This window comes from Perca fluviatilis, chromosome 1, assembly GCF_010015445.1.
Source record: "Perca fluviatilis chromosome 1, GENO_Pfluv_1.0, whole genome shotgun sequence".
Lineage (NCBI taxonomy): Eukaryota > Metazoa > Chordata > Actinopteri > Perciformes > Percidae > Perca > Perca fluviatilis.
The window spans coordinates 41,383,512-41,400,986 of record NC_053112.1 but is presented as its reverse complement, the minus strand read 5'-3'; the positions used below and the strand labels follow the sequence as shown (position 1 = coordinate 41,400,986).

The 17,475-nt window shown below is 39.8% G+C and overlaps 1 protein-coding gene and 1 long non-coding RNA gene across 5 annotated transcripts in view; one reads left to right on the top strand and one right to left on the bottom strand.

Annotated features, from left to right (window-relative positions):
• Nucleotides 1–17,475, top strand: part of glra3 (glycine receptor, alpha 3) — a 128,633-nt gene that overhangs the window by 34,655 nt on the left and 76,503 nt on the right. The window lies entirely within an intron of this gene.
• LOC120565475 lies at nt 16,356–17,127 on the bottom strand. Of its 2 annotated transcripts, none has more exons than XR_005640257.1 (3): nt 17,081–17,127; nt 16,665–16,802; nt 16,356–16,504 (listed from the first exon to the last, which is right to left on the bottom strand). It is a non-coding gene; the product is annotated as an uncharacterized LOC120565475 (long non-coding RNA). The 2 variants fall into 2 exon arrangements; XR_005640258.1 differs by having other exon boundaries at nt 16,665–16,799; nt 17,081–17,122.

Sequence of the window (17,475 nt, the reverse complement as noted above, 5' to 3'; positions counted from 1 at the left end):
TATAGTCCTTCTGACCGTGGATGTATGCTGGGATCAGGAATAGTTGGATGTGATCTGACTGGCCCAGGTGAGGGAGAAACGTAGTTCTGTATGCTTTCTTGATGTTAGAGTATACATGGTCTAGTGTGTTCTTTCTTGTAGTAGCACAATCTACATGCTGGAAAAAGCTGGGGAGTACAGACTTTAAGGACGCCTTGTTAAAGTCCCCTGCTACAATAGGTAGCCTATTCCCTCTGGGTGATCGCGCTGCAGTTTGGTGTTGTTGTTAGCAGGTGAAGCAAACTTGTGCTAATGTTAGCATCGGGGGCTATGTAGACTACTACAGTGTGCTTTCTTGGTAAATAAAATGGTCTGCATATTACCAACAGGGCTTCCAGGTCAGGTGAGCAGTGCTGGGCAACGATCCTGCTGTTGGTACTCCATTCATTATGCACAAATATGCAGTACTCCTCCTCTGGTCTTGCCGTCTCGACCCTGCCGGCGGTAGCTACTGTAGCTTGGCCTGCTAGCTAACATTGGCGTCCGGGAAGAGGGGGTTCAGACAGGTTTTGGTGATAATCATCACGCTGCAGTTCCGTGTGTAGCTAGTTGTTCGTTGCTATGCTGAGGAGGCTTGACAGTGGAGGTCCGTGTTGTAGTTTCTACTGTTTCCTTAGCTTAGCCGGGCTAGCAGGCCGGTCGCTTCTGCTTTCTCTCAACAACAACAATCCACGGAGTCCGGTGGTCTGGCTATATCCTACGGGATGTTATGGTAACCGTTGTGTTGTATCGTAATCCAACGGAACTGGTTGTTACTGATTGTAACGGGAACGTTACAATCGCGCGCCGGAACTGGTTGTTACTGATTGTAACGGGAACGTTACAATCGCGCGCCGCCATCTTTGTCGCCCCTTCTACCACTTTTAATGCGTGTTTTGAAGTGTTTTTTACGAAGTAATTTAAATACTTGCTAATGTCAATTTGCACATCGCTAACACAACAATGACGATATTATCGTAGACGATATATATCGCCCACCCCTAACGAAAACCGTGATAATTTTGGTCACTATAACCGTAATTTTCATACCGTTACATCCCTAGCCATATCATAAAGTCAGGGTTCGTACGGTCATGAAAAACCTGGAAAAGTCGTGGAAAATAACAATTTCTAGGCATGGAGAAGTTTTGGAAAAATAAATAAATACAGAAAGTTTTGAAAAAGGCATGGAATTTTTCTTCACAAATTCCTGTATTATAGTGTGTGGTTCAGTTAAGATCAACAGATACAAATCTATATTGGTTCAACAATAATTGAATGTTCGAGCAGTCACGTCACTTGTTGTTATGTTGTGTGGGCTAACGTCAATCTGAGTTAAGTTGGTTTTGTGAGATGTAAATTAGCACAATGCCAGGAAAATGCCGTTTTAACAATGTATGTTTCACTTAGACAAATACAAGACATGGCTTGAGAAAGACCAGGACCAAGGGCGTGCAAAATGTGGACTATGTCGTGAAACGTTCGACATTTCTTACATGGGAGAGGCAGCGCGAGCTAGCCATGCTAAAGGAGCTAAGCACCAGGCTGCTGCGCACAAATCCACTCACCACATTGCCAGCTTTTTCACCCTGATGACCAAGGTGACACCCGCTGCCAGCTGCAGCGCTTTCCTCTCGTCCACCGTCAAACAAGGGACCATTTTGGGTGCTGTTTCCAGAAACGAAGCTCTAGCTACAGAGGTACTGTGGGCACTAAAGGTGGCTAATTCTCACTACACCTACAAAATTTCGCCAGTGTTGAGTTAGAATGTTAAGAACGACGCAAACTATATATACAATATAATCATATTGCGCTTATAAAAAACATCAGAAACCTGGAACAATATTTTTTGCTGCTGACAGACTCATAATGTTATTAAGTGCCTGTCAACATATAACGGGTCCCTAAGGAGATAAACATGTGCATAGTTGGTTTAAAATCTTAGTTACAGATCTTGTATTCCAAAAAACTGTTTCTCTCTGATACTACTACCTTTTGAAGTTAATGCCTCTTACTGGACACTTTCATTTACTTATTTATTTTTCAAATCTCGTTTCCTCCCAGTAATTTGTCAATTAGGACTTTATTCTGTAAACATCTTACTGGTTTCAAGTGTTGAATACATGGTTATTTTATATCAAACCATATAGCTTGTCATTAATTTAAGGATGTATATTTTATTCTTATTTTTCATGTATGCACAGATGTTTCAGAGAACATATGGTCATAAAAATGTACCTCAAAAGCATGGAAAAGTACGGTGGCCGATAGGGGCAAACGCCCTGCAACTTAAGAAAACAAATGCAAATAGACAAAACAAGCAAATTAAGAAAACAACTTCATTAATTTGACAACACATGTGCAGCATTCAACAAACGTGCTGCAAATACACACAACACAACCAAATACATAAAAGCGATGCAAATAAAAAAACAATGCAAAAAGAAAAGCACACAAACCCTGAAAAAAGAAACAATGCAAAAAGAAAAACAACTTCATAAATTTGACAACACATGCGCAGCATTCAGCAAACGCGCTTCAAATACATACAACACAACCAAATACATAAACGCAATGCAAATACACACAACACAACCAAATACACAAACACGCTGTGAATAAAAAACGATGCAAAAAGAAAAGCACACAAACCCCGAAAACAAATGCAACAAAAAAACGCTGCATCCAGATTACAAAACGGAAGTTCTCCAGGCCTCTAGAGGGAGCAGCTAAGTGGAACAGTTTGATTTCTGACCCCACGGAGAGAGAGCACTCTGCCTTTTTATTAGAGTCGGGTATGGCTGCATAGTAAAAAGAGAACTCCTGTCTCATGCCCTCCTGTTCATAGACTGTATATTAAATTAATATTATTACATAATTATACATATACATAATATAATATATTAATAATATACAGTCTATGCTCCCGTCTCATGCTCTCCCGCCTGGTGCCGTGCCCACCTGGTCCGCTCTTCTACCAACAAAACGTACAGTGAAAGACCGTGCAAAAAATAAATAATTACAATGTACGAAAAATCGTACATTGTAACATCAATGAACGATTTTTCACTCTTAAGTCTCTGAAAGTTGCTGCTGTTTCAATCTTGTCAGCTGTCTGCAGAGGGCGGGGCTGTTACTCCGTTTCCCCCGCGACTGACGCGCACACACACACAAATGCACACAATCACACACGGTGGATGCAGGAAAAACCGCAGATGAGACCTACAGGATGACCTAAATTGAGGACAGCTACTTTATTGTAAGTGCAGTGATAAGTTAAAGTCCAATATGTACTTTATTAAACCGTATGAATGTGAGTCCCAGCCCAGGATAGGAAATTAACTAACAATGTAAAGATCAACAAGCCACTGACAGATATGTTCATATTTGATTCATTCAATAAATTATTATTTTGTGTCTTAAATCCACCAGCCGTTTTCCTATTATACCAACATCATCATCCTGAGCCTTTTTGGTAAGGTTCCTAGAAAAAATCTCAGCCCAGAGTAATTAATTAATAGTAATAATTATTATTCTCCCCAAAACAAGTTTCCTTTTTATTTATTTTTTTATTTTTAAGAACTATACAAAAAAAGTTGCAACTTTTTTGCAACAACTCATGTGTTATGGTCCACATTCACCAGTGTTTTGTTGTTGTTGTGGTGCGCTTAGACTACTCCTGATTTTGTCAGTTCTCTCATCTCTTATATGCAGTGGCGTAACAAGCGAACACTGGACCCCTATGCAGTATTATCAAGGCTGGCCCCCCTACTACAGCACGGGATGACGGCGCAATGTCCACGAGTAGGCTACCATGAATAGGACAGGATATGATTATAGAGACACATCAAGTCCTGTTTTTCACCTTTATGAGGCCAAAAAAAAAACTGGCTGGTAAAAAGTCACTGTGGCAGGTGGATTTAAAAATCCACGTGCCAAAGTGGCTGGTGGTCAAAACAGCTAACTATTTCCTCAGTCCCTCCGTCTCTTTTCTTTCTCTTTTTTTTCTGGGAAATGAAGCTGCCTTCAGGTGCGGTCGGAAACGTCCAGCTTTATAAAGGATCTGACGGAAAACAAATATGAAATATAAAGCTATATATATAGAGCAGGCCCGCTTTTTTTGCATGTCCCCCCAGCGGCAACCCCCGCCGCAGCCTTAACACACTACCCCCATTCAAAATGAATGGACATACCTGCGTTTCTGCTGGACCATCGGACGGCCGACGCAGGCTGTGTGAATGAGGCCTTAATATATATTTGAAACTAGTAGCATAGAAAATATGCACATTGTGGCAGAGTTTCCTTTGCTGTTGCCTGCTCTTAGAATTAACTGGTAACAAAGTCAGAGTTGTTTTAAAGCGCCCATATTATGCTCATTTTCAGGTTCATAACTGTATTTTAAGGTTGTACCAGAATGGGGGTTTGTTTTTTTTTTTTTAAAAAAAACAAAATTGTGGTTTAACAGGGCACCCCTCTCTCACTGCTGCAGATCCTCTTTTTCCTGGTTTCTGTTTTAGCTACAGAGTGAGACCTCTTTTCATCTTCTTCTTCACTACTATCTTTGATTGCACTCGCACATGCTCAGTAGTTCAGATGTAGAGCATGTCAGCTAGCTAACTCTAGAGACAGTAAAAGAGAGGCTGTTTCTCCAACTTCAGTCAGTTACAAGGCAGGATTAGCTGGGAGACTTCTAAATGAGGGCGCACATGTAAGTAGTTCTTTTGTAGATTATGGTGAACTTGTGTGTGTTGTAGCAGTGCTTTGCTATTGAGAACGACGTAGCATGCTAGCGTTAGCATTAGCGTTAGCATGCTAATGCTAACGCTACGAGCTAACGGTTGTGGTTAGCCAGCTCATTTCGGACTGTGACGTCACAGTCCGAGCCGATTTTGAACAGCTCACCAGGACACATTCAGAAACCGTATCTCACTCAAAACAGCATGGATGGATTTTTTTCAAAGTTTGTATGTGTGTGGAAGCACCAGAGACACAAAAGAACACCCCAAATCCCAGAAAAAGTGTTTTTTTCATAATATGGGCACTTTAATATATTTAACGTTTTGTTTTATTTTTATTTTTTGAATAAATAATTATTTATTAATTATTTTACCTTTTTTAACTTTAGCCCCTGCGCCCCAAAATGTCTGTGCACATCCGTGGTGGGCGTTTACTCTAAGTAGTCCAACCAGATCTTGGCTTTCCTGCATGCTAGAGATAGGGTGTTACATAATGGCAGGGGTAAACCAAGGTCTCTCGGTGTGGCCAGATGCAAAAGCTTCTTGTCTCTTCATGTCGGCTTCATGGCTATGTTTTATTGCATAATCAGAGAGCTAGTTATAAATAATTCTGTCAGGACTTCAAACCAAAGCTCTCCCAGACAGGGTTAGGCTTTTTAGCATCTTAGCTGCAGGGTGCAGGGGTGATGCTGGACCTACCCACCCTTGAGGTACACTTCTCGGTATTTTTTCCACGGTGTATAATAAAATGTTTTATATTTTTTTAATGTTCACATATTATTTGGCAGACAATGGACACATGGGAAAGTATCAAATATTAATTAAATAAAATTTTATTTATAGTATCAAATCATAACAAGAGTTATCTCAAGACAGAGAGTAGGTCTAGACCACACTCTATAATTTACAAAGACCCAACAATTCCAGTAATTCCCCCAAGAGCAAGCATTTAGTGTGACAGTGGCGAGGAAAAACTTCCTTTTAGGCAGAAACCTCGAGTTGTGAGGAAAACTTCCTTTTAGGGCGGTGTCTGACAGTGCCGGTTGGGGGTATGATGAACAGTGGCAATTATAGTCACAATAAAGATAATGGAACTATGACTAGAAATAGTAGTTGTAGTAGTTCATGGCATAGCAGGGCACTGCAGGGTGTAGCAGGGCACTGCAGGGAGTGTAGGAACCACAAGTAACTCTGCATTCTGGGAGCGCAGTGCTCTAGTGTGACAATAAGGTACTATGAGCTCTTTAAGATATTATGGTGCCTGACGATTAAGAGCTTTATAGGTCAGGAGAAGGATTTTAAATTCAATCCTGGATTTAACAGGAAGCCAATGCAGAGAAGCTAATACAGGAGAAATATGATCTCTTTTCTTAGCTCTTGTGGATATACGCGCTGCAGCATTCTGGATCAACTGGAATCTCTTAAGGGACTTATTTGAGCAACCTGATAATAAGGAATCACAATAGTCCAGCCTTGAAGTAACAAATGCATGGACTAGTTTTTGAGCATGGTTTTGAGACAAGATATGCCTAATTTTGGCTTAAAGTGTTACGCTGGTGAAAAAAGGCTGTTGAGATTTTACTTTTTTATTTAATTTTTTTTAAACCCACGCACCCCTAACATCCTCTTGTGGTTACAAAAAGGGATCAAATAATTTAAAAAAATCGTTAAACAAATAGACAAACATTATACAGTACACCTTATCCAAAAAAGAAAAGGGAAGAAAGAAAAGAAAAAGAAAAAGAGAAGCGCTACATCTAAAGTCATCATCCTGTCACAGATAGAGAGGACCATACTGATCCAGAGATGTCACCTATTTTCTAAGGTTGGTCATCCCAGTCTTTTATATCCTTCAAGTTATCAAAGTAACATAAAAAAGGACCCCATACCTCATAAAACTTGGATTTGCTTCCATGCAGAGTGTACTTTATTTTGACCAATTTTAAGTGGGACAATACATCTCTCAGCCATCTAGCGTGACAAGGAGGTCTAGACCCCTTCCAGTTTAGAAGAATGAGGCGGTGCGCCAGAAGTGTTGTGAAAGCAACCACACATGTTTTGAAAAAATAATTTTAAAGGATCTTCTCCATAAGCTCTCACCTCTTTTAGACCAAAATCAATTTGCTTATCGTGCAGAGAGAGGTGTTGAGGATGCACTGCTATTTTTGATTAACAGCATTCATGAGCACCTTGAGCATGCTAAGAGCCTGGTCAAGATTGTGTTCATTGACTTCAGCAGCGCTTTTAATACAATCCAACCCCACATGCTGGTGGAAAAATTGGTGCATTTGGGAGTAAATCCCCAATTGATTATTTGGATCTATAACTTCTTGACGGATCGCAGTCAGCAAGTCAGATTTAATTCATGTATATCATCCTTAAAAACTATAAACACAGGGGCACCACAAGGGTGCGTTCTGTCGCCTATTTTATACACATTGTACACCAATAATTGCCAAGCCTCCTCTTCAGCTCACACTTATTTTAAATATGCTGACGACACAGCATTGGTTGGTTTTTTAAAATCTGACATTTCTTCTGTGAATGAATTCCAAAGGGAATTACAGGGTTTCACTCAGTTGTGTTCTGATAATTTTCTTGAAATAAATGTGAAGAAAACAAAAGAGATGGTCATAGATTTTACCAAAAAGAGAATTATAGTCCCCCCTTCTAAGATCAATGGTGAACTAGTAGAGAGAGTCTCAACCTACACATATTTGGGAGTTGAAATTGACTCTAAATTAATTTTTAATGACTGTGCATTGAATAAAACTAAGAAAATGCACCAACGGATGTTTTTCCTTAGGAAACTAAACACTTTTAGACTAGACAGACACATCCTTGTAATGTTTTATAAAAGTATTCTCCAGAGTGTTCTGTCTTTTGGCCTTATCTGCGTGTTTGGTAACATGCATGTTAAGGACCAAAAGAGACTGCCAGCGTATGATCAAGATGGCCAGTACCATCATCGGACTTGACCAGGTGTCGGCATCTCAGCTGTACAATGAGCTTATTTTAAAAAAGACCGACCAAATCCTTAATGACCCCACTCACCCTCTTCATCATAAATTTATGAGAAGCAATAGGTCAACTGGTAGAATTTTACAACAGAGAATTTGTGCCTACAGCGATCAGACTGTATAATGACCAAGCACATTGCAAGTACTTTGATCCCGCACTGGCACTTTAACTGGATGGTAGATCCAAATTTTCATTTTTGACAACCATTCCTAGTTATTTTTATATATATTTTTTTACTTTAGCTACCTTAATGTTTCGTAAACATCAGATGTCAGATTGTCTTTGTCATTTCTCTAGTATTGTTTATTCTTTGTATTGTTATTGTTGACTGTTTATATGTTTAGAGAATATGTTGTGACAAGAGTGCATAATGAATGACCACATGAATTTCCCCTTGTGGGATAATAAAGTTTACCTTGACCTTGACCTTGACACTGTGAATATTGGATGGCCAATTTGCATTAACACCAAACAAGGCAACCATGGGATGCACATCCATAGTGATACCATACGCTTCAGTTAGGGAACCAAATATTGCTTGCCAGAAAGCGAGAAGGGTGGGACAAGCCCAAAACATATGAAACAGCGTCGCTGGAGCCGTCCCGCACCTCTCACAAGTGGGATCGATGTTAGGATATATTCTTGCCAATTTAGTTTTACAAAGGTGGGAGCGATGAACTATTTTAAACTGAATGAGACCGTGTCTACAGCATAGGGATGATTTATACTTGTTTTAATATTGCCTCCCACATATCTTCAGAAAGAGGGCTGTCAAAGTATTGTTCCCAAAGGGTTCTCAAATTATCCAAAGGTTGCATGTCCAGATGATTTATTAAAGAGTATATCTGAGAAATAGAGCCTTTCTGATTAGGATTCAAGGACAGAATTTAATCTAAGATGGTGGAGGGTGGTTTGTTGGGAAAGAGGGCATAGCCCTTCCTCACAAAGTCCCTGATCTGTAGATAGCGAAAGAAGTTGGCGGAGGGCAGAGCTAATTTTTCTGATAACTGATTAAATTAGGCCAACACTCAATATATATCAATATATAAGTCCTTAATGAAACAAATTCCATTTGAATGCCAAGCTTGGAAAGCCAGATCAAGTTTACCTGTAGTGAAGAGGTGGTTGGTTAAGATGGGTGCCATCAGGGATGGGCTCTGCAAGCCGAATTTATTCCGGAACTGGGACCATACTTTAACAGTTTGAAGAGCTACTGGGTTGTCAGATTGCACGCTGGATACGAGCGCGAGAGGAGAGGTGGCCAGAGAATGTACAGGGGCCATCTGAGACTCCATCCCAACCCAGACATGAACAGTAGGGTCAGAGTGACTCTGAACCCACTCAATAATCCTCTGAATGTTACTGGCCCAATAATAATGGAGTAGGTTGGGTAGAGCCTAGCCCCCGCAATGTTTGGGCCTTTGCATAACTGTTCTACAAGTGCGCGTCGGCTTATCACCCCAAATGAAGATAGAAAGATACAGATTGAAAGTGAAAGGGCCTTGGTCCGAAATTATTATACCATGATACACTGGTCGGCTGGCTAGGTATGGTATACGGGAGAGAAGAATGAGAAGGCTTTCACAGTTGGGTAATTTAAACGCCAGGGGTCAAAAAGGCTGTATTGCTCAATGAAACAATTAATAACCGATTATCAGGGCATGGTCATCAACGTTCGGGAGAGAGGCAGAAAAGTTATTAAAAAAGTTATTATAATCCCAATTGGGAGCATACACACAGGCAAGAACAACACGTCTACTCAGGAGCTGGCCCGAAACAATTATAAATCTGCCATTGGTGTCCGCAATAACTCGGTTGGCTTCAAAAGGGATATTCTTATGTATAAACATCGCAATGTGTTTAAGTGTGTGTTAAGGATAACATTAGAACAGAGGTTCGTCCACAGAAACCTTAAATTAGTCATCTAATTAGTCACTTATTTAGGCGGGAGCAATGTATTCAGCACAAGAGAAACACCATATAAGTCACAGATCCTGTCCGTCCTACAAATATGTGGCCTCCGGCCAAGAATGAGAAGTGGGCAATTTAGTCTCATCAGTCATTTTTACCTGCTGCCCCCTTCTCCTCAATGGTGTCCTTTAGGGCAGGCAGGACATTTCTTGTGATGAAAGAGCACGCATACTGTGGCGACTTGAACTCCTGTCTGGCGCCGTTGAACGTGAAGCGGAGAGTGGCCGGGTGTAACAGTGAAAACTTCAGTCCTGCCTGATGAAGTAGTTTTTTTGCCGGTGTGAATGTAGCCCCGTCTGCGAGCCAGGTCTGCACTGTAGTCCGGATAGATACTGATCTTGTTTCCTTTATATGCCGCATTCAAGGCAGTTACCGAGTTGTGCAGTTCCGCCAGGATTTCTTCCTTCATTGATGTGACATCAGAGCGGATGTCACCCAGAAGGCTCCTCAGGTGATCACCGTGACCGACAGCGCCGTCATTAGCATCATTGTTGCAGCTGCTGCTACTAGCCTTGGCTAGCGGCGGGGCAGCGAGAGATGTAGTTTTGTTGGTTTGACGGTTTTGCGCTCATTTTGTTAATAGAGGACGCCAAAAAGTTACCCTCAAGTTACTTAGTGGTCTGTTTGAACGTCTGCGAGTAAAGTGGCGTGGTAAAATTACCGGGAAAAAGAGAAAGAATACAGAGGAGATGAGATACTGGAAGTCGAGATTTGTTTTAAGTGGGAATTAAAATATATATACTGATCAAAAATAAGATTTCTGACAGTAGTGCTGGAGGCCGGAGAGAAAGGGAAGTTTAGATATAGGTCTATAGTTGGCTAAGACCTCAGGATCGAGAGTGTTTTTTTTCAAAAGAGGTTTTCTCACAGCTATTTTAAATGACCTGTTAATAAAGACATGTTGATCATATCTAGTAACGAAGTGTTAACCAAGGGTAACGCTTCTTTAAGCAGCCTAGTTGGGATGAGGTCTAAGAGACAGAGGTAGATGACTTATCTGAAGAAACCTTTAGCATTAATTGGTGAAGTTGTATTGGAGAAAAGCAGTATATGTCAGATCTTAAAGCTCTTTCTAGCAGTCCTGTGTTTAAAGGTAAAAAAAAAAAAAGGTTTAAGAAGGGTTTATTATTAGTGTATTAATTAGGTTGTAAACCCCTTTATAAATCATTAATAACTACGATTCATGATGTTAAGTTCACGGTACGATTTTCTCATGAATCTTTTGTAACGGAATTACGGAATTAGTTGTTTATATAAGCTGTGCAAAACAGCAGATGTGTCCTCCTGCAACTGAAATAGAATTTTCATAACAAAAAACTAATAGAAAATTGAAGAATAAAGAAAGGCTTGTTTATTGCTCAGGTCATATGGTTACATTTAAAGGATTTATTTAAGATGTAATACTTATTTTCATTTGCTGTTAAACGACAAAAAGATGTAAGCACTAGATGGCAGAAGGGTATTTTATAACAACATTGAATGCAACACAAGCTTATGGAGCCGGACCCAAACGCAACACAGTTGCAGCAGTGTCCATGCATGTTATTTTGGGGTGTTTCACTGACTATTTATGGACAACTATGTGCATCACATGAAGCCGCCAAAGCAAAGAGTTGATTGTGATTTATAAAGGAAAACCGGTGTAGGACGGGCATGGTTACGGTTTTATAAATCAGAATATGTCCTATGTTTCGTCCGTATGCCACTTTTGACGCAAATCCGCCACACAGTTTAATGAATGAGGCCCCTGGTCCTGTGTAGAAATGTGAATGCATCAACGTGGTACTTAAAGTGCCCATATTATGAAAAAAACACTTTTTCTGGGATTTGGGGTGTTCTTTTGTGTCTCTGGTGCTTCCACACACATACAAACTTTGAAAAAGATCCATCCATGCTGTTTTGAGTGAGATACGGTTTCTGAATGTGTCCTGCTTTCAGTCTCCTAGTGAGCTGTTCAAAATCAGCCTCGGACTGTGACGTCACAGTCCGAAATGAGCTGGCTAACCACAACCGTTAGCTTGTAGCGTTAGCGTTAGCCGGCTAGCATGCTACGTCGTTCTCAATAGCAAAGCACTGCTACAACACACACAAGTTCACCATAATCTACAAAAGAACTACTTACATGTGCGCCCTCATTTAGAAGTCTCCCACCTAATCCTGCCTTGTAACTGACTGAAGTTGGAGAAACAGGCTTTCTTTTACTGTCTCTAGAGTTAGCTAGCTGACATGATCTACATCTGAGCTACTGAGCATGTGCGAGTGCAATCAAAGATAGTACAGAAGAAGAAGATGAAAAGAGGTCTCACTCTGTAGCTAAAACAGAAACCAGGTGAAAAGAGGATCTGCAGCAGTGAGAGAGAGCTGTGCAGTACAACAACAATATGGTGTTTTTTGAAAATTAAACCATGTAAACCTATTCTAGTACAACCTTAAAATACAGTTATGAACCTGAAAATGAGCATAATATGGGCGCTTTAAGTTGCGTGCTTCACATCCACAAATCAGAAGCTTGACTGTATTCAGTCTGAAAGTCTTGGCGCGAATGAAATATAATGCTCACTCAGAAAGTGAATGTGTTATTATTGATTTAGTAACGTTGATAGTAGTAGCAGCAGCAGATCTACAAAGTAAAGAAATATATTTAAAGGGGTGATAGAATGCAAAACCAATTTTACCCTGTCATAGTTGAATAACGACAGTTCGGTGGGTAAATAGGACATACATAGAAGCTCAAAATCCATTGACACCCCTTTACTATGAAAATCTAATATTTTGAAACTGCCGCTGAAAACGGGCGAATCTCAACAAAGCTGGAAGCTGACGTAAGCATCTCAGGATCTGTACCTTTGTCACACCCATGGGTGTATTTAGAGAACAGTCACGCCCCAACATTTACATAGGCTACACAACTGACCTGACATCAGGTAGTCTTCTGAATCTAGGTCAGGCAGATCTCTGCTATTCCATTGCAAAATTCACTTCTGAAACTTTTTTATGCGAGAAATCAACCATGTAAAGCTCAAATATGGGCAGTTTTACGAAAATTGATGGCTAATTGCAAATTTTGTCCGACTGTGTGTCGGAGTTCAGCGTCCGGTGCTGCCTGGGTTGCTACATCGCCGCCCTGCCTGTCCTCCATCACAGACCCCGCCCTGCTGTGAGCTTGATTAAGGGCCGGCAGCCCGGTGCTCAATACCCGTGCAAACTCACCCTTTTCAGAGTGACTGGACTACCAAACGCCGCTGCCCTGACAGAGCTCACTGTCCTCCCTCCCCTCTTCCTGCTAAATGGCCGGCCGGTGAGTGACTGAGAGTGCGGTCAGTGAGCTTGTTATGCCCACAATCTCTTACCGCAGGTTCCAGTTAATCTTATAATGCACTGTAAACCCGAATAAGTTACCAGAACTCAAAAAAAGTGAGGCAATCAGTTGCCTAAGTTTTTTTAAGTTGATTAACTTAAAAGTCAAAATTTTCCGAACTTAAAAGGTTGGTTGAATTGCTACTTGTACCTTTTGATAACAGTTAAATTAAAAGTGCTCATTTAGCTCAACTCAAATATTTGCAGTTAATATGACTTACAGTTTTGAGTTTTCAAACCACAGGAATAAGTTCACAGAACTTTAAAAAATAAGTACACAACCACACAATTTTTATGTTAATAAAACTCAATGTTTATTAGTTTGTTTTGTCATTGTTTTAGGACACATTAGTCAAATATGTTGAGTTTGTTTACTTAAAAACATGTGATTCAAAACTTAAAATTTTTTTGGGCAATTGTGCCTCACTTACATTAAGTTCAACTAACTTAATATATCTAAAAGTCGTGAACGTCTGCTTTTGAACAGTTACATGTTAAAATGAAATAGAAAAACATTTATAAATTAAAATAAAAAATAATTTAAAAATATACTTATATACTTTAATTGTATATTAAATAAATAAATAAATTTGAGAGATTTTTAAGAAGAAAAACTCAAAATTCTCTGATCCTATCCTTCCAAATGTGTTCCTGGTCACTTAAACGAACACGCCGACTTAATGGGACTTTGTCTTATTCACCGTAATCCTCCAGAGTTAGAGAAGTCCATAAATACCCTTCTCATCTCGGTGTGTTTGTAACTCTGTCTGGCGCACCCACTGCTAGCCTAGCTTAGCACATGTTGTACAAATCACAACATGTAAATAGGAAAATGTTGGCGTTATTTTGTTACTTATTAGGAGCATAGATGGAGCCAGATACCTCCAGGATCTGTGCTAAGCTAGGCATGGGTGCGTCAGACAGAGATACGACACGCACAGAGATGAGAAGCGTATGTATGGACTTATCCAACTCTGGGTGATACTGTGAATAAATCCCAATAAGTACCGTATTTTCCGGACTATAAGTCGCACTTTTTTTTCCTACTTTGGCTGGTCCTGTGACTTGTGCGACTTGTATATCAAAATATATATAATTTAACATGTTTTTAAATGTTAATTCATACTGAACACATTACCATCTACAGCCGCAAGAGGGTGCTCTATGCTTGTGACAACTAGAATGCTGCTCCTAAAGACAACTGAGAAAGAAAAGAGAGATAAACTGCAGGTAGTAAAATATGCAGCCCGACGATATCGAGCAGCAGAAAGAAAGTTTGAAACCAGGGAGAAACTTGTGAGGGACTGGCGAAAGGTGACTCTTATGCAATGAAGAAATCAAAGAAAGCTAATCGGCTAATCCGCGGGCTGAAAGCAAGATGGCCAGAGCTGGAGGAACGAGTCACACATGGGTGCTTGAACAACGTGCTGCTGGGAGAGGCTTGTCAACGGTGCAGTTAGCCTTGCGCGCTACGCCGCCCTGGTAGTTGTTCTGTGTGCTATTGTATAGTTTAATAACTGTTAATGTGTTACGTTAACATACCGGACACCTACCGTATTCAGCCTGTTGTTCAGGGTGCTATTGTGTAGTTTTGGATTTTGTGAAATACATTTCTAAATAAATGCGACTTATAGTCCGGTGCGATTTATATATGTTTTTTTCCTCTTCATGACGCATTTTTTGACTGATGCGACTTATACTCCGGAGCGACTTATAGTCCGGAAAATACGGTAGGCATGTTTCTTTAAGGCCCTAGGAAATAAATATTTATCACACATTTCTGATATTGACCAGACAACTAATCAGATAGTCAGGAAAATAATCGGAGTAATCAAAAACAATAATACCAAAATGAAATTGTCGTTCGTTACAGCTATAAAAGAAAAAACACTGCTTTTGGCTTCCTTGCTAATTCCTGAGTAAGGCGACAGGGCAGCAATTTGGATGAAATTTAAAATATTCTATAGAGTTTAAGAACATTTTCACTTAAAACTCTAAAATGTAAATGTTTTACAAACCATATCAAATGCACAGTGAAATGTGAGTCATCTTGCGCAGCCCACAATGGTTAAGAAAAACATTAAAACATACAAAACATTAGCGTTACTTTTGCATTATATTAATGAGAACAAAGGCATATTGTGTAGTTTGGGCCTATTGGCTGAACACCTGCAGTAGTGCAGTAACTTTTTGAGGCATTATTTAGACAAAAGGAGATAACTTTGAACTAGCCTTTTATAATGCTTTACCCTGCAGCCTTTTTTTCAGTTGAGTTTCTACATCATTAATTCATTCTTGAGGGTCTGCAACCTAGGGGATAGTTACCACTTTCTAGACCAAGTTAAATCTTTAGAGTGAATTCAAAAGTGTTGGTCAGTGCTTTGGGATAGCTGAGGTGCAGTGCATAGATCACTCCACAGATTACCAGGAAGGCATCGCCAAGTCTGGGAAGGCTGACCACGGCATCACTTTCAATGACGACAGTGATTCTCACAGGGTGGTAGTGAACTGGACTTGCGTCATGGTCACCGATGAAAGTAATGAGGCCCACTGCAACACCATCAAGCTCTGGCTCATCAGACTCATCCTGAATGAATGAAAAAAGAGATACTAATCACAAACTAACACATGGAACAGAACAGATGACATAATTTGTCTTTCCTTAACCAAGTCCCATTGAAATCCAATACCACTTTTACAAAAGAGATCTGGGTCTCATTGTAAGAGTTGAAAAACATAAGATCCATGTACTGCACACATGAATCAGCCAAAATACCAGAGAATCTAAGTGCTGACTGAAACCAAGGACATTTACAAGAAAATGTTTTACTGAACATTGAATAAAATGTTAGTATTTACGGGTTAGATAATACACAGCAGAATCTGTTAGTGACTTAAGGAGACTCACTGTGCAGGTTCTTAAACATCCAGAGACGTCCTCGCGCAGATACACAGGAAGGACGTGGAGAACAGTAGTGCGCTTGGTGTGTATGTCATGGATTTCCTATTCAGATAAAAACAGAATTGCATATACTGAAGAGTTTACATAAAGCTGATTTTAAACAGTCCAAACAGAACATATGTCCACAAATAACCTGTTAACATCTTTAATGCAATCAGACAAATGGCAAACAAAGTGGACTAATTGCAAAAGTCAAAAAGCTAATTTCAATCATTGAACCTGTTCAATGTTCTACTGGTTCAACCTATGAAATGTGTAAAAATCTATTTACCTGTTCATCGTGGATTTTTTAAATTTCAGCCAGAGCATCTGCTGTCTTCCCAGTTTTTGATGCCTTCCGTCTGAATAAGGTCATCAGTCGAGGAAGATAGCGGTCAAGCTCAGCATAGCACGTGTTGGGCAGGTTCTGATTTGTAATCCGCTGGAACTCTGCATACAACTACATAGAAATAACAGCCAGAGGAGAATACAGCAACAACACTTATTAAAAAAAACAGTTCAATTTGAAGAATCTTGCACACATTCATAAAGCAAAAATATCAGCCAAATGAGTAAGAATCACAATTTTCACTTTAAAAGAGAGAGCTGATCCATATTACCTCAGACTCTATTTTGAGAGCAGGCCAGAGGTCCATGAGGTCGTTCAGTGGTGGGCAGAACATCACTATGGTCTGTCGGCGTAGGGGAAATGTGGTCTCCATCATCTTTCTAATGAGGGGCAGTTTCTTCTCAGTCTTCTTCAACAATTTTTGCAAGCAAATACAAAGTTAAGTAAAATATGATTAGTAGTATTCGTAAACAGAACACATTCATTAATTGTTGACTTAAATACAGCAAAAACACTTTATTTTGATCAAACAGGCAAGTAGAAAAAACAATGATGTGTGTATGTGGGAGTGCGTATGATTTGGGGTTACCACACTAAAACATTGTCTGAGAAAAAAAACCAATTCAAGTTATTGGTATTTAGAGGGCGGGGGGGGGGTGATAGAAGAATTCACATTCATTGGATTACCTGGTATCGTTATCACATCTCCAGTTATCTTCCTTAACTTCTTGAAACTGGAACAGCAAGATGCAAAGGCATAAACTGATCTGAAACTGAACAATTAAAAGCATTCAAAGAGTGTCAAATTATAAATACTTCCATTTATAAATGTTCCCTGTTAATGATCTTTTCATTTAATCCCCATAAGTGTCAAGTTACTAAAGCCATCAAGCAAAATTAACATTACTGTAAAGAAAAGCAGCCACACTTGAACCTTAGTGCATGGTTAATCAACAATAATACCATTTCTACAAACCAAAGCTTTACTGTTAAGGGTTTTTACTTTATTCATCTTTGTCATGAAAAGCAGCTTGCCTCCAGCAGGGTCGTTTGTTTTAAAACCGAGGCAACACAAGTAGGCG